Here is a 17,418-nt window from a genome sequence, read left to right as displayed (position 1 = left end):
CTTCTGCACAGTGGTGAGGATCTGGACCATGGTGTTCTCGGTTTTATGGTATGCACCCAGGACTTGGGTAAAGGCCTCCTGGCCAGTCTTGTGCTGTGTCTGCCCCATTCCTTGGGCCACAGATCCCCTCCCATTACCCCTAGTCCCCTCTGCCTGTGCCCCTGGCACAGTGTGCCCACTCCCAGTAGCACCAGGCCCTTAATTGTCTGGGGTGTGTGCCCTTGACTCTGGACCCTGTACTGTGGGGCACACTTCTGATTGAGAGGTCCATGGGTCACAGGTTTGGGGAGGAGGGGCTGGCTGAGGTGTTGTGGCCACAAGGGAGGGGGAGTCCGGTGTGTCAAGGGTGGGGCTGCTGGGAGTGGACTGACCAGTCACCCCAGATGGTACAGGCAAGTCGTCCCCATCCAGACATCCACTGGGGCCTTCATCCTAGGGAAGGCTGCCTGACCCTGGCATCCTCTGCAGGGTGGCAGTGGCAGGGTTATCTGTGGATGGAAAGGGGGAGAGTTTGTATGTGGATGTGTAGTTTTCATTTTCATGGTGTGGTGCATGCAGTGGCTCAACTTGCTTCCCAGTGTTGGCAATGCCAGATTCAGCACTACAGACAATGATTTGGGTATGGGGATTGTGCCATGGTTTCCATGTGCCATGGCCACATTACCCCATTTCATTCCACCCCAGTCTAATCGAATCCACCCAAACCAATCCACCCCACTCTACCACAATCCTGTCCACACCACTCTACTCCAGTCCAATCTACCATACTACCTCACTCCACTCCAACCCACTCCACCTATTTCACCCCACTCCACTCTATGACACTTCAACAAATCCACTCTATGACACTCTACCCCCCCACTCCACCCTGACAGTGTATGCCACTAACTTCTGGCCATGCCTAACAGCAGCCACACTGGTGTACAACATGGCAAGACACATTGCCAAAGCCAATACCTCTTGTATAAGCAAGACATATTGGTTTTACCAATGCTTGTTTCATGTTGCTTGTGCAAGGGCCTAGCAGCTGCAAACCGCTCACTTCCCCACTCAGTGCTCTCAACACCTCCCCTTCCAGCTCCTGTTTTTGTTTATTTTTTTCATTTCAACAACACAGAAGGTGCACACTGCTGACGGGCCACTTGTTTTTGGGCAATCACTCTGTGTGTTGTCACTTGCTTCCCCTGTTAAATGCTTCTTCTCCAAGTCCCCCCCCCCTCCTTTCTTCCTATACCTTTTTTTATTACTATCAAATTAAAGGCCATACAGATACACACTTCTACCATGCAGCTTTCTTTTCTCTAAATGTGGAGGATGCACATACTTTATTATTTTAATTTACTGTTATAGGATCGCTGTCCACCATCTCCAAACAGTAAGTTAAATAAAAGTAAAAATATGGCCACTACGCATAAGTGTATATTCAAGGTGGCCACTTTAAAAGATTGTTTTTTTGGTTTAATAAAAACATTCAAAATACCTCCTGCCTTGTGTGCATACAGATGGCATCTGATGGGAAGGGAATGACATATGCATGGTATACAAAAGTGTTTCACAACCTTGAGTGCCTAATTGTGTGTGTATCTTGCATTCAGAATTTTATTTTGGCCCTGGCAACGTGCCAGTCTACTAAACAGGTCTAGGCCTGTCCCTGACTTTATGAATTGTAGGTCCTGTTCTCAGACTTGGAGAGGTGCACCAAGACTAGTGTGCTTGTTCTGGGAGTAACATATAAAGCAGTGGTGGCAGCACATCATGTTTTAGGACTGTTAGTGTGACTGGACCATTTTATCTGAGATAGAGACAGTGGCCTATTGGATCTTTCATGTACAGTTAGGCTGTTATGTGAATACCCAGACCCTTGGCTGCCATCATATGTGCATGTATTCTGTGTATGGCATAGTACAAGTGCAATAGTAAGACTCTGTGTATGTGTGTCTGCCTACTGAAACTAGGAGAGTCTTTTTCCGATGGCCATTGGGTTAGCATTGAACAGGATGGAGGATTAGGACAGCTTCCCAAGACGGTGAAAGTGCATTGCCTGTATTCCTATGTCTCAAGGGTGGAAATTCTGATATGATGAATGTTACGGTAGACCAACCTTTAGAAATTCATCGAAGACTTAGCAAGGTTCTTCCTGAGCCTTGCCACTTGGTAGATGGTAGGGGAGAAGGATGGAACTGCAGTTTCTGTTGTTCAAGGTGAGGACGTTTCTAGGTCAAGCCTGCCCTTTTGTCTATCCCAGATTACTGCTTTAGAGAACCTAAAGAAAGCCAGGTGCAGAAACCTCACACTTTGTTGTGCCATGTGGTGGGTTCTCCAGTTTTGAGAGAACTCTATTGTACCATGCTGGAAGAAGAATCACTTCAACAGAGGAGGCCTGAGAAGGATATTTGAAATAGAACCATTTTAAATTGTGCTGAACTCCTGGTCTCTCCACAGTTACAATTCAAATCTGCAAAAAGACTACTTGCTGATGCCCATTGGCCAGTCACAGCTGCAACTGCCTAGGTGTTTATATTGGCCCAGTCAGGGCTGTAACTGCCTTGATATATAGACCTGCTAGAAATTGGTTTTCTGGTTGGCAGAGCTATGCACCCTGCCCAAGCAGGAACCACAATTCTAGTCAGGGTAAGTCACAAACACACCCTAAATTAACCTGTGCTTACCTCCTGGTTGCTTGATGCAGTGCAATCAAGCTCAAATTAAGAGGCAATGCAACACTTTAAACAGTGAAACAGTAAAAACATCACACCAAAATACACCACACCTGGTTAGAAAAACAGAGGAATTTAATGAACAAAACAAGACCAAAACAACAAAAATCCAATAAGTAGAACTGGACGTATGAACTTTTGAAGAATAAACTGAAATGTAGTGCTTAAAAGCATAAAGCGCCAACCCGGACAATATGTTCAGACTAGACCAGGTCAAATCTGAAAAAGTTCAGGCTGACTTTGATGGAGCACAGGTCGGATACGGGGACCATCCTTGCCCCCCTCAAAAGTACATTGTTTGCATTACCGTCGAGGGAGATGCGAGGAACAGAGAAGGAGATGCATCCTGAGGATGGAGGTGATGGGTTAGTTCCAAGCTGCGCAAAGTCAGAGATGTATCTGAAGTGAAGGTGATGCACTGCGCCAACAGCAATGCAATCGATCCTTGCAGCAGTGGTGATGCATCTATGCAGATGTGCCAGTTCTGAGCGGCGCAATGCTGTCAATGTGTGGATTCTTGCTGATGCAGCACTTTATTCCCACTTCTGAGGGCTCAGGACTGGATTGGCACCACTTGGCAGGGCAAGACTCACAGTTGGCAGAGTCTAGGTGGTGTAGAGGGTCACCTGGAAGTCTTTTGTGTCCCTGAGACATCTGAGAACTGGAGACCAGTAAGTTGACTCTTGGAGTTGCCCTGAATGTTGGGTTCAAATTATGTGGGTTCAGTCCTTCTCATCCAGGCAAGGAGGGAAGCAGGCAGCAGGTCAGCATAGCAAGAAATCAGTTATTTCTGAGCAGCAGTAAACAGCAGAGTGGCAGTCATTCAGCAGCACATCCCTGCTTCTTCCTGGCAAAGTATCCGCAGGTCCTGAAGTGTACTGAGTTGGTAGGGTCAGGAGTTAAGTTCTTATACCCAGTGGTGCCTTTGAAGAGGGGGAGACTTCAATGAAAGGCTTTGAAGTGCACTGATATCCTTCCTCCCTGCACTGGATCCAGACTCAATACGGGGGGAAGCAGCCTTTTATGTGGGGACAGGACACGGGCCTATTCAGGTATAAGTGTGAGGCTGTGTCCTGCTCCTCCCTACCATCCTGCCCAGGATGGCTCATCCAGATGTGGCTTATCCCACCAGGGAAAGGCTGGTGGAATGGGTGCCTTGGGGCCCCCCTGGGGGCTCCTGCACTGTCCATGCACTTGGCATGGGCAGTGCAGAGGCCCCAGTGCACAGCCCCTTTGCGCATGTCACTATCTGATTTATGGGCAGTGACATGTGCGACTGGTGTTGCTGCACCCACCGCACTGCTACATTTCCGCCGGCTCCATGTGGAGCGGGCACCAATATACAGGCCCCGCATTCCACTGGGCCGGCTGGCGGAAACAATGTTTCTGCCCGCAGGCCCAGCGGAATGTACATAATGTGGCCGGCGGGGTCCTTGGCGCGCTGGCAGTCTTTTGTTGACCGCCAGCGCCAAACTCAGCGGGTTTTCCCACCGAGTTTATAATGAGGGCCTTAATGTTTTCTAGCGCATAGAAGCAACTAGCGCTCAAAGTGTTATAAAAGGTCACACTTGAAAGGAACAAAGTCCAGAGTTCAGGCCACCCACTACTTTCAGAAGTGTTTCTCGATTCAGGAAAGTGGTCCAGAGAACCAGCCAAGGGTTCAGAGGCTCTGGTTTGCCTCTGGGGGTCTGGGACTACAACTCCCACAATGCACCTCTTCAACTTATGGAGTTGCTCCAAACGTCTGGATCTTCTTCCAGAGCTCCTTTTTGGGCCCCTGAAGTGTCCACAACTTGATCCAAGATTCCAGAAGCTCTGAGTTGCTCCATGGGAGTTGGGACTACAATTCCCAGAATGCATCTTGTCAGAATCCTCCAATGGCCACCAGACGCTGGGCAGCTGGGCTCTGCTTGCAGGACGTGATGCAGGGGACTCTGGGCAGCTTCTTTGTACCTGTAGCAAACAGGGCGTCCCTCTTTGAACCAGTTGAAGCCAGGCAAAGTCCTCCTTGTGGTGAAGCCCAAGTGTGCAGCTGCTGCAGTCCTCTAGAGTGCAGTGTCCAGGTGCAGGTCAGGGGTCCAGCAGGGCAGTCCTTCTTCTCCTGTATGTCTTCCTTGTTGGGATCCGGTGGGGAACTGAGGTGTGGGTGCAGGCCTGCCAGTTTTATCCTTGCTGCTGGGTGAAAAACAGGGGGGCCTGGTTCTCCAATCGGGTGCAGGGTCCATCTCCCTGTGATGACCACTCCCTAGGAAGTGTGGAAAAAATCAATCCCAAAGAGCAACATTCCTCAAAAATCCATCATGGCTGAAAGTAATTTTTGGCGGTTACATCTGGCTGAGCCCACTCACTGGTTCTCCTGCCCTCTCCGAATCTAATCCGGGGGGCACCTGATTGTCTGGGGTTGCAGGATGTGAGGGAGGTGCTGGGTTGCTCCAAATGTCCTTCCCTACCTTTGAAGACCAGTTTGGCAGCCCTCCCCCTTCCTGATTCTCCATCTGCTGGAGGAAGTTCTCCTCCCAAGGCACATCTCTTTGTGTTCAGCCCAGGCTACTTCACACCTCATCAAAGCAGCCTGGCCAGGCTGCCAGAGGCTGGCCAATCAGAACAGAGCACTACAGGGCTGAAGTTGGCAACTTTTTGGGTAGAGTTTAAAACTCTTCACCTGAGCAAGTTATATTAAATCCAACAATTGGACGTTGTGGGATTTCTTATACCAATTGATTTGATACCAAACTTGAGGTATCTGACACTTAAGGGGACTTTATAAATTAAAATAAAGTCTCCCCATTCTAGCCTATGGAGGCCATTCACTACAATGAGGGAAAACAAATGTGACTGTTTTACCTCATCAGAGTTTATAAAACTATTTTCATCAGGTCCCTGCTTATAGTTACATGTCACCCAGACTTCTGGGCACATAGGGCACACATAAGGGGTGACATATGTGAAAATAAGTTAGTTTAAGACTTTGGAAGTACTTTTAATTCCAAAGTCAAATTTGCATGGAACTTTAATTTAAAAGCAGCCAGCAAGGCAGGCCTGCCTTCAAAATGAGACTGGACACCTCAGCAGTGCATCTATGGGTGTACTACTTATCCTGGGGTTCCTACACCTGCATGCCCTACCATATACTAGGGACCTATAAGTAGGCTGACAGAGCCAATTATAATTAGCCTAATTTGAACACTAATTTTACACAGAGCACAGGCACCGGGACTGGTTAGCAGTACCCAGGGCACCATCAGTCAGGAAAACACCAATCAAAAGTGAAAAATGGGGGCAAGAAGTCAGGGGGGCCTCAGCAATCAGCCCTGTTTTCTCACAATAATACATTTGAAATATATAATAATTATCATGAAAAATAATCCTAAGTATGGGGCAGAAGTTATTAGCAAACCCAAAAATGTTCTTTCTGTGGAAAAGCAGACTTACTTATAACTACCTAGTGGCGACCGCCACTAGGTCATATATGTGTATGTTTCCCTCATAAGTCCTCTAGTCCTCACGCCAATGGTGCGACCCCGGGTGTGAGACCCCAATACATTTTTACAGTTGAGGTCTTTGTGCAAGAAGAAAGGTGCGCACTTCTGAGTGTCAATGCAAAAACAATGGTTTATTTCCTTGAATCAATACACGAGGCATATATATATATATATGTATATATATATATATATATATATGTAAATATATATATATATATATGTATGTATATATTTATTTATATATATATATACACACACACAAACACATATATATATATATATAATAATAATGTACATATATACGTATGTATATGTCTATATATCAATATATCCATATATCTATATTTATATTCACTTAAAAAAACAAAGGTTACAGGGACATTATAATTAGGTTTTGAATTTACTGCCCAAAACCAGAGAAATTCAGTTGTTAGAATTAGAGTTATTTCAAGTAACTTTAACTTGTGGCCTAAGGTAACTATAACTCACACCCCCACCATGCAAAGTTTTCTTCAACAATTTGACTTCTAATGTTTCATTTATATTTTTATTGACGTTTTTACAGACACTGACGCACCCACTAAGACACTGATGCACGCAGTCTCACACCAAGACAGAGACTCTCACAGCAACTCTCACCCCCGATACCCCCTCTTACACCTATTCTAACACCTACAGAGACAGGCTGCGGCCAACTCCCACCATATACTCCCAAAGGGCCATGTGCATAGTAGGGTTGGGTGGTTAGGGGGGCTGGCCGCAGGGTCTGGCTGCAGGCCAAGCCCTATGGCCAGCCGCTGCTGCTCACAGCCGAAGGCCGTGCGTGGCAGTGGTTAGATTAATGTATGGTAATGAAAATTACAATACGTTAAAAAAACATAGAAATTCACTGAAAAAAACAAAGGTTACAGGGACGTTATAGTTAGGAAATAGGATTTAAAAAAATAGAAATTCACTGAAAAAAACAAAGATTACATGGATGTTATAGTTAGGCTCACATTTAAAGATACAAAACCATAGAAATTCACCTGTTATAGTTGGAGTTATCTCAAGTAACTATTACTTGAGCACTAAGGTAACTATAATTACGCTCCCACCATGCACAGTTATCCGATCAATAATTTTACTGCAGATGTTACAGGGACATTATCAGTGATGTTATCAAAGATGTCATGAGTGGTATAATTTGTGCGGTAATTAGCAGTGCATGGCAGGGGTGCAAGTTTCAGTTACCTTAGGCCACGAGTTTTAGTTACTTGAAATAACTATAACTGTTGAATTCCTCTGGTTCTGTGCGAGAAAATTCAGACCATAACTGTAATTTCCCTGTAACCTTTGGCTTTGTAAGTAAATTTCTAAGGGTATTTTAATGTTACTTCCTAATTAGTACGTCCCTGTAACCTTTGGTTGTTTTCAGTGAATTTCTATGTTTTTTAACATAAAATAATTGTCATTACTATATGTTAATCCAACCACCAGATGGTGAACCCTATACACTAACCCAATCCAATGGCTGTGCATGGTTTTTGGCCATAGGCAGCAGGAGCTGACGACAGGGTCTGTCTCTCTGGGTGCGAGAATAGATGTGAAAGGCTGTCTCTGGGTGAGAGAGTGGCTGTGAGAGTGTCGTCTGGGTGTGAGAGTGTCTGATTGAGCTCCAATAGATGAAAGATGCATTCACCTCCACAAAGGATTTCAGATTGTTTTTCAGTATGGAATCACAGAGTAAAAACACTTGCTTTGCCTTCGCCAAGCCCAGGAATTAGGATCATTGTCCTTTCCAGAAATGGAGCTTCAACTGGGGCACCTGCTACATTTATATTTGTAAATGATTCTAGTTGAGGTTCACCTGCTCGTTTATCAAACAAGAGTTCACAGTTTTGCACAAAATGTCTATCCAACTGGAGCACTTTCCACTGGTTAGTAAGAAAGTGCTACCCCGTTGGGTTAATGGCCAGTTTGGGGGAGGGAGGGCACGTGGCCCCCCGTTCCCTGGCCAATGTCGGCCTAGGGACCTCATCCCCCATGGTCCACAAAAATGTAATGGGGGGGCGCACAGTCCCCCCCGAGCTGATCTCTGCCCTGGAGACCCCATCCCCCAGGGCCTGGCCTTTATTAAATGGAGAAGGTGGGTAATGTGGCCCCATTCCCCTGTCTGATCTCATCCATGGGGACCCCAAACCCTGGAGACCGGCCATCTGTCCTGGGTCCCCAATAGGTCACACAGTATGTAATGGAACTGTGGGGCAAGCTTGAAGGCCCCCACGGTCCCAGCCAGCTCCCTGAATCCTGTGGGAGCTGGCAATGCTGTCACAGGCAGGGAGCTGCTGAGCATGCAGCTCACTGTCGGTGAAACAATAATTTCCTCTGTTTCCAGCAAGTGATAGTTGTTTGACAGCACCCCTGGGCATAACAGGAGCTGGCCCTGGGGGCAGAGGTGTGGACCCAGGGTCATTATTATCACCACGAGGGGGTCCACGCAGCACTCCTCAAATGTTAAACAGCCCTGGGGAGGTGGTGATCCACAACGCACCCCCTTCATTCTTACAATTTAGCACCGGGAAGGTGGCGGTCTGTGGGGCTGTGGGACAGCCACATGGCCCTCCTTATATTAATACATGCGGCATCCCTGCAATGCTTTGAATTTAAGCTCCAGGGAGGAGGTGGTACCCTATGGCATGCCAGGGGTTCCACAAGATCTTCCCCTCCACTATGTATAAATAAGGCATTTTGCCCCAGGGAGGTGGCACAATCTATGCAAATTAGGCCCCAGGGAAGTGGTCGTCCCTGGTGCATGATTAAGTCCAAAGAGGGCAACTCCCAGAGTCCCCCTCCTTTTAACATGCCCCCAGGACCTGGCCCACCCAGGGGCTTTATTAAAATACAGGCCTGAGACTGTGCCTGTTTTTTATTTTTGCCATGGATTTGCAACCCTGTTATAAATTAGCAGCAATTGTTTTTTTTAAGTGCTTTTGTGCCCTGGGAGGGTCCCTCTCCGACCCCAGTACCAGAGCTAAGGGGTCAGGATGTCCCTACCCTGGCCCTTTTTCTTATTTTTTATCTTAAAATCCCTATGGAACAATGCTTGGGGAAAATGCGTTTTGGAACCCCTCTTTTTCTCGGGCCCCTGCTTGCCCGATCACCCCGAAACTGTCCAGACAGGAGCTGAAGTGAGCATCATATTTTTTGGGAAAATGTTCTTAAGATTCATCAACCGGAGTCAAAGATTTAGGCAAGTAAAAAATCACTTTTCTATAGAAACTATGTCCTAACTATAACTACCTAGTGGTGACAGCCAGTAGGTAATATATATATAGATGTCATCAGTGATATCCCTGACCATGTCATGAGTGATGTAATATGTGTAATGTGAGCCTAGCTATAACATCCCTGTAACATTGTTTTTTTTCAGTGAATTTTGAAGGTTTATTTTAATTCTATTTCCTAACTATAACGTCCATGTAACCTTTGGATTTTTCAGTGACTTTCTAAGGATTTTTTTATTCTATTTCCTAACTATAATGTCCCTGTAACCTTTGTTTTTTTCAGTTAGGGTTTGAGCTCCATTCAAAACAGATGTTCTTAAAAGTAAATGGGGCAAAAATTCCCAGAGTTCAGAATACATTCAGTATGATTTTGTTTTCTAAAGTTTTTGATTGTCACAAATTCAATGCAATTTTGTCATGAAATATCACACCACATATGTTCCAGTTTCAGTGAAAAGATGAGAAGACTGCATGCTTTTTTTAAAAGTCTAAAATAGTTTCCTAGATCTATATACATATTGCAATTAATGTTTGACAATAGCTGCTTACTAATATAGTGATAAAACATATTTTTGTAATAATTTTAATCTAAAGCACTTTTAAATTGTACTTCTCGTCTTCTCAACATCGTCAGTAGTCGCAATGATGTCAGTAGTCGTGAATATATCATATAACTTGGAAATAAAAAAATATGATTGGAGGAGACAGTTTTCATTAACCTTCAAAGGAAGTTCCCCCCTATTGTCTCTTCTTGCGTATTCTAATTGGTATCTGGATTATTTTTTGGAGTTGTCCTGTGCTACTAATGCAGAACTCTGCTTAGGGTTTTTTTGTGGCAACAGGAGGCAGTGAGCAGCAGGAGTTGCCACAGCAGCCAGAGGAGCAGGAGCAGGAGGAACCTCATGAGGATTCTGAGTATACGGGACCACCTGCTAAGAGGCAAAGTATTGCCTACGATTTGTTTTACAATCCCATCTGAGAATCAAAGACTGTTGGAAATTTGTGAAATGCAACTTGTGCAAGAAAACCCTCTCAAAAAGCGCAAGTAAGAAATATTCCTGTAGTATAACTATTATGTGGTATGCCTTGAAAACCTACCACAGGAATAACTTAAATAGGGCACAGAGGGCGAGAGATGGAGAAAGGCCATCAACATCCAGGGCTGCACCACCTGTTCCTGCAGGGAAAGTGTCATCTGAAGTGGAGAGATGTCACCCACAAATTGCAACTGAGTTAAGGCATTTTGGCACAGCTGGTGAGCAGTCTTTTGATGCTATCATTGCAAAGCAAAAAAATTTTTTTTTTTTATTTATCTCTGTTTTTGCACTATTTTTGTGTTTCTGGGAAAGAACTGTTTTTCCACCTCTGTGCCATTTTCTTTGATAAAAATACAAAAAGAATTACAATTTTAGAAAATTAACAAAAAATGCAAAACACTATTTGAGAAAAAAGAAGAAAAAATGGTTCTTGTCAGAACCACCTTTATGGTTAAAAAAAGATAAACTGAATGTATGTATATACTTAAAGAGAAGTTGTATAAGTGTGTGAGTGAGGGTGTTAGTGGCTGAGTAGGTGACTGATTGGATGTCTGTCAAATAGGTGCGTGACTGTTTGTGTGGACTCCCCTCTATCAATGACCCACCAAGTCAACGCCGTCTCATCGTCATGCTTTCACACCCTCCAACTCCTGTGAAAGATTTTTAAGTGGATCCCCTCCAACACGAGAAAGACAGTCACCCACACACTCGTCACTAGCGAAATGGACTATGGCAACACACTCTATGCTGGCATCACCAAGAAACTACAATCAAGACAAAGAATCCAGAATGCAACAGTCGGGCTCATCCTGGACATCCCCCGACACAGCCAATCTCCCCCCACTTCAGATGCGTACATGTGCTCCCAGTCAACAAGTGCATCACATACAAACTCCTGATCCATACTTACAAGGCACTACATAACATAGGACTGGAATACCTCAAACACCACCTCGCCTTCTATGTATCCAACAGACCGTTCTTCCCAGCTCGTCCTTGCAGCCGTTCCCAAGATCTGAAAAAGCATAGCAGGAGTAAGATCCTTCTCCTACCTTGCAGCCCGGACATGGAACACGCTACTTCCCAAGCAGACCGCATAACTGAAGTAGTTCAGGAAGGACCTCAAGACCTGGCTTTTTGAATGAGCAGCACACCCAAAAACATGGCCTTGAGACCCTACGGGTGATTAGCTGTACTTTAAAAATCACTGATTGATTGATTGATTGGATAAGTGAGTGAGTGAATGATTGTGTGAGTGCATTTCTGACTGGCTCTATGGGCAAATGCTAGTCTGAGTAACTGCATGGGTGAGTGAGTGGGTGGGTGAATGGCTGTATGAGTGAGTGAGTGACTATGTGCGTGCCTGTATGAGTGAGTGAGAGTGTGCATGAGATGCGGTTTGGATGACTGAGTGGGTGTTTGAGCGCCTGTATGGGCGAGTAAATGGCTTTTTGGGTGAGTGAGTGACTGTGAGTGCTTCTATGAATGAGCCAGAAGTTGCATGAGTGGCTGTTTGGTTGAGTGAGTGGCTGTGTGACTGGTTGTCTGGGAGAGTGAGTGCTAGTGGAGCTGCTGTATGGGCGAGTTAGTGACTGTGTGAGGGGTTGCGTGGTTGACTGAGAGGTTGTGTGAGAACTGCATGGGTGAGTGAGTGACTGTGTGAGTGTTTGTGTGATGTGTGACAAGGTGCATGAGTGACTATATGGGTGAGTTAATGGCTGTGTCAGTAATTGTATAGGTTAGTCAGAGGGTATGTCAGTAACTGTACCAGTGAGAAAATGGGTGTGACAGTGAGTATATATGTGAATGTGTGGGTGTCTGAGGGGTTGTATCAGAGACTGAGAGGTTGTGTGAGTGCATCATAAGTGAGTGAATGGATGTGTCAGTGGCTGTTTTAGTGAATGAGTGGAGGTGTAAACTACAGTATGATAAACTATAGGTATGTAAGTGGATCTATCACTGAATGACTGTTTCTATGAGAGACTGCATGGGTAAGTGATCGGTTGTATGAGTGCCTGCATAGAAAAGTACTTGAATGATTGATTAAGTTGTTGTCCGACTAGCTAAAAATCAGTTGTAGTACACTGAAAGTTTAAGTAGGAAATAGGCAAAAGAAACTAATAGAAAGGTATGGCAAGAGCAGTTTATATGTAAAACACTCTCTGTAGTACCTCTGAGCAATATGCCTGTGCTTCAAAAACTTTTTTGAGACATCTAACGTTGTTCGATTGCAACCGCTATTGGAAAAACAAGAAGGTAAATATAAATTAGCATTTAATCATCACAGTTACACAAATATAACAACAGTCATTGCTTATACTGTGAGACTGAATTAGAATGCACTAAAAATGTAATTTTCACTTTTTTACTGTTCTCAGCTTTTATACTTCTTCACTGTTAGCAATGTTTTTTTTAAAAGCATTATCTTCAAATAGTGCAGAAAAAAATCAATGGATCGTAAAAAAAAAGTGATACTATGCATTGCGCTGACTACAATTCATTAATTAGTGTTTTCTTAGAGTTACTACAGTAATCTAAACAACTATATTTTTAAAACAATTCTTATGTTTATGTCTGGTACAATATTAGACATAAATTTAAAGAACTCTTGAATTTTAGAGATCCTTTTGAAAACATAATTCCTGGTAGGGCAAATGATATCTAAACTGCTGATGATCAATGTACACAAAATCCTTCACTGTAGTCTTTTTGCTCAATTAGAAAGTGGATGTTTGGTTGGAGAAACAAACGGGGACAATTTTTAGTTTGAAAGGCATTTCTTGGTTTTAACTTAAGGCTGCTGCAGTTGGAGTAGTTCATCGAGTTTGAGACTTTAATTAGAGTATTTTCTCAAGTTGTTATATTAAATCCTTTCTTGAACATTTAAATGACTCTTGATTTTTGAAGATGTTTTCAAAAACATTACCCTTCATAGGCCAAATAATATTTAACATAGACATGAACCACGTAAGGGAACTCCGTATGCCACTTTTTTAACCAGAATGTTTTCTTAGAACTTCGGTTCTAAAGATATGACTTTGGTAGTTTTAATGGAAGTTTTGGTTTGTATTTTAGGTTGATGTCATTGCATTCCGTCCATCCAGTTTTTACCTTAAATAGACAGTGTAGTACATGGGGGTTGTACTAACTCCTTCGTGAAAGATCATAGGCAAAGTAGAAAAAGTTGTCCCTGAAAGTGATATTTGTCCAGTTTTGAAGTTTGTAATCTAAGTTTCCAATTTCGAACCATCTGTTCTGCATAGTTGTAGCATTACAATAAGGTGTTTTCCAGTCCTTTATAGAAACAATGTAAATACAACATCTGATCTGCAGTTTTGGTATGTCATATTTTGGTTAGCATTTCTGTATAATTTATCAACAGTCACAGTTTTAGAATCCAGTAATGTTAAGTAGAGAAATCATTCAGAATTGATTACAGTGCTAGATGTGAAAGAGCAATCTTCCCAGGCATGGTTCCTTTTATAACTGACCCCAAATAAATCATCAACATTTACTTCTTCTCGTTCTAAGTCTTCAAGGATGACCATAATCATTTCTTGTGCATCTTGTTGAGTGTTGAGAGTAACCATTATTTATCTGATACATGTATCCAAAAGATGTCAGATCCCTGGAGCAGAGTTATTACACTTCTGTCACTCATTAAATGCAGCATATTATATGGTGCAGAAGACTTTCTTTTATCTGATTTTTGTTCAATTTGGTTTACTATATGTGGTAAATGAAACAGAACATTGAGAACAGCATTCACTTAGCAGTTGATACCTGAACTGTTTTCCAACTGGTAAGCAACAATATGACTGTCATTTTCCAAATTTCTCTTCTTAGCACTGCCCGTGTTCTCCTTCTGTGTCTTTTTTTTTTGAGGGTCTTCAAACTGTTTTGTAATCTTCGGATTTGGCAGATTATCCATTTCTCATAAATAGGGTCATGGCCTAATTGAGGAGTGTATAGACTTTACACAGCTTACATCAGCACAAACATTTTTCTCAGCAAAGTCAATCAAAAACAAACCAGACAATGTACTAATTCATGACAATGCTAGGGATGTTATCACTTCTTTGAAAACAGAACTTCCAACAGTGACTAAATATGCATCTACATTTAAACTTTGTGATTTATGGATGGTTACAGATATGCTAGAGAAAGTGGAAATTGTTGCTACATCTTTTACAAGTATAAAATGTACAAATCATCAGCCAATCTTCTCCACATCATCTATATGATCACATTTTATAGCCAAATATTCTACCTCCTCTCTATTTGGGAAATTAAAGAAATCAATAACTTTACCCATTGCACCATTTACTAAGCCTTCCTCAACATTTAAATTATATCGCAAAATAACTCAACAATTTTTACAGACATGTAAAGGCTTTTCTAATCCAGCTGTCATGGATACTGATATCTCTAAAGAATCCAATTTTGATTGCAATTTTTAAGTATTGTGACTCACTGATGTTCCATTTTATCAATAGCTGTAATTTCCCAAATCTCTTCTTTCTCCAGCTGTAGTAATTTTTCAATACAGTTGGCACACTCTTGAACTGTTAGCATTTAATAAACTATAGATGTGTCTTCTTTAATAAAATTGAACATTAGTTCTGGTGTTGTAATTTTAAATGGGAATAGAATCTTGATAAAGTGACTTTCTAAAGCACATTATTTCCTCTTTATTGAGCATCCCCACTCTAATATCTTTCAGAATATCTCCATATTCCATATCAGATATTTGGCACATATTTTTAACAAATTCTTTGTTTTCAAAGTTTAACTACATATTCAAATGTTTTTAACCAAATATTCACATTGTCAATACTTTTCAGAGAATTTCTTGTTTCATTATACAAAAGTGTTTTAGAAACAGGTTGTCCTTTTACAGGGGTAAGTTGGAGTAGATCACCAAATACAATTAAATGCTCTCCTCCAAAGAGTACATCATAGTTTGTAATGAAAATCTGTTACATCGTTAGCCTATGAAGGCAAGCATTATGTTTGATACCATGCTCACTTCATCAATGATTAGAAGCTTCAGTTTTTTCAATACTCTTGATACCTCATGGCAAACGTTACCAGATAATTTCTGGTATTCCAATTTATTGTCATGTTCAACAGGTAGGATTAGTAGTTGATATAGAGTAATTTATTTAATTTTATGTACAGCTAATCCTGTTGATGCTGTTACTACACATGACACATTTGAATCTTTGCCTCCAGTGCCTGGATGTCAACTGATGTATAGTAATATTGGTATATAGGAAGAACATTTACATTATTTCTTCTTGTAGAAAAATCTATGCTCTATTTTATCTTTAACTTTGTTGTAAATGTCTCTCTGTTCAACGTTCAGTTGTTGTTCCGAGCCACTCACCTGAACTCCAGGTGGTTCTGATGAGGCGACGATTATCCCTGAATCCCAATGAGAACTGACAGGACAGCAATGAAAGACACACTGCAACCCTAGATGTTTCCAAGGGGAACTGGAGTTAGGAGGAGAGAGAAAGAGAGAAATACCGGGACTTCTGCACTTTCTGATTTCTCTACTCCGGGCACTGCTGGGCTGAAGAATATCAGGATTCTGGTTCTGGATTCAGGATACTGGCAATCAGGCATATTCAGATACAAGGGTCTGGACTCAGATTTCCCTGTAATGAAGCCACAGTTTAAAACAGGAAAAACTAAACAGATCTTTGACATTAACTAACATCAAATCAATATACCAATAATTCACACTAGAAACATTCACCAGTGTGATTCAAGAATTATCCAGGAATTATCATGAACTGGAATTATCATGTACAAGGATTTTCACTGAGAGAAAAATACTGGCTTAATCACAACAAAGCTACATCAAATTCTTCAGTAGTTCAAGAGTCTCAAGAGTTCAAGGTTTATATGCAAATATGCAATGGCAATCAGATTACAGTTCTCAATTGTTCCAAAATCTTTAGAACATCAACATCAGATTCTGATTGAGAAAACGTGGATTGAAAATCAACTATGCGCACAAGATCCAGAAAGGCGCGGCTATTACAAGAAATAAAACTTGTCTCTAATGTCTTTTCAGTCATGAGATTGATCTGAATATTATTTCTGGCTTTAGATAAGTTTGATTAACCAGCACTGATCAAGATCCCAAATTACACGGAAAAATGTGTGTTCCCTTATTTGGGATGACTCATGTCTTTTTGCCAGTGCAAGAAAATGTGATGCAAGAGATGAATTGCAAGCTGCCTGCCTTTTAAAGGGACTGTGGTAACTGCAGAGATGATTGGAAATACTAGGTCAGAACTCAGGAAGCGCATCACTGCAAGGAGAAGCCTGTTGCTGTGTAGGTATGGATGCCGCTGCAAAGAGGGGACTGCCACTACAAACAGAAGGCTGCCAAAGACTGGAGACAGGAAAGCGTTGCTTCTAAGTTAAACGAAGCTAAGAAGGACTCAGGCCCTCATCTTGACTTTGGCGGTCTTCGGGCAAGACCGCCATGCGAAATGCCGCCACCATCCCACCAGTGGTGGCAATACACCGACTGCCGTATTACAAGTATTAAAGAACAAACCGCCCAAATCCAGACACAAAATCAACACCGCCAGGCTGACCGACAGTGAAACAGTGAATGTCCTACAGTCAGCCCCGCCATGCTGACACCATTCCGACCGCCCTATTACAAAGCGGTTTCCAGTACAGCGGCGCATGACGGTGGTAAACCATTGGCTGTTCACACTACGGAGGAACAAAAAGGCACCGCCAATAGCAGCCAACACCACATTGGACATTTCAAATACCCCACACCTGAAACACATACACACACCACATACCCCTGCTCACAGTACTGTAAAACACCCACCTACACACATACACACACCCACAATCCCTTGTGACTCCCCCGACAATCCAC

Source organism: Pleurodeles waltl, chromosome 7 (assembly GCF_031143425.1).
Source record: "Pleurodeles waltl isolate 20211129_DDA chromosome 7, aPleWal1.hap1.20221129, whole genome shotgun sequence".
Taxonomy (NCBI): Eukaryota; Metazoa; Chordata; class Amphibia; order Caudata; family Salamandridae; genus Pleurodeles; species Pleurodeles waltl.
This window is presented reverse-complemented; position numbering follows the sequence as displayed.